An 850-nucleotide genomic window follows, 5' to 3' on the forward strand; every position below is an offset into this window, starting at 1 on the left:
TAACCTGGTTAAACCTGGTACAGTCATTCATGTTAATCTAGTAACCTACTAATATAACCTGGTTAAACCTGGTACAGTCATTCATGTTAATCTAGTAACCTACTAATATAACCTGGTACAGTCATTCATGTTAATCTAGTAACCTACTAACATAACCTGGTTAAACCTGATACAGTCATTCATGTTAATCTAGTAACATACTAATATAACCTGGTTAAACCTGGTACAGTCATTCATGTTAATCTAGTAACCTACTAACATAACCTGGTACAGTCATTCATGTTAATCTAGTAACCTACTAATATAACCTGGTTAAACCTGGTACAGTCATTCATGTTAATCTAGTAACCTACTAATATAACCTGGTACAGTCATTCATGTTAATCTAGTAACCTACTAATATAACCTGGTTAAACCTGGTACAGTCATTCATGTTAATCTAGTAACCTACTAAAATAACCTGGTTAAACCTGATACAGTCATTCATGTTAATCTAGTAACCTACTAATATAACCTCGTACAACCTGGTACAGTCATTTATGTTAATCTAGTAACCTACTAATATAACCTGGTACAGTCATTCATGTTAATCTAGTAACCTACTAACATAACCTGGTTAAACCTGGTACAGTCATTCATGTTAATCTAGTAACCTACTAACATAACCTGGTTAAACCTGGTACAGTCATTCATGTTAATCTAGTAACCTACTAACATAACCTGGTTAAACTTGGTACAGTCATTCATGTTAATATAGTAACCTACTAATATAACCTGGTTCAACCTGGTACAGTCATTCATGTTAATCTAGTAACCTACTAATATAACCTGGTTAAACCTGGTACAGTCA

Source organism: Oncorhynchus gorbuscha, unplaced genomic scaffold (genome assembly GCF_021184085.1).
Source record: "Oncorhynchus gorbuscha isolate QuinsamMale2020 ecotype Even-year unplaced genomic scaffold, OgorEven_v1.0 Un_scaffold_3188, whole genome shotgun sequence".
Classification (NCBI taxonomy): domain Eukaryota; kingdom Metazoa; phylum Chordata; class Actinopteri; order Salmoniformes; family Salmonidae; genus Oncorhynchus; species Oncorhynchus gorbuscha.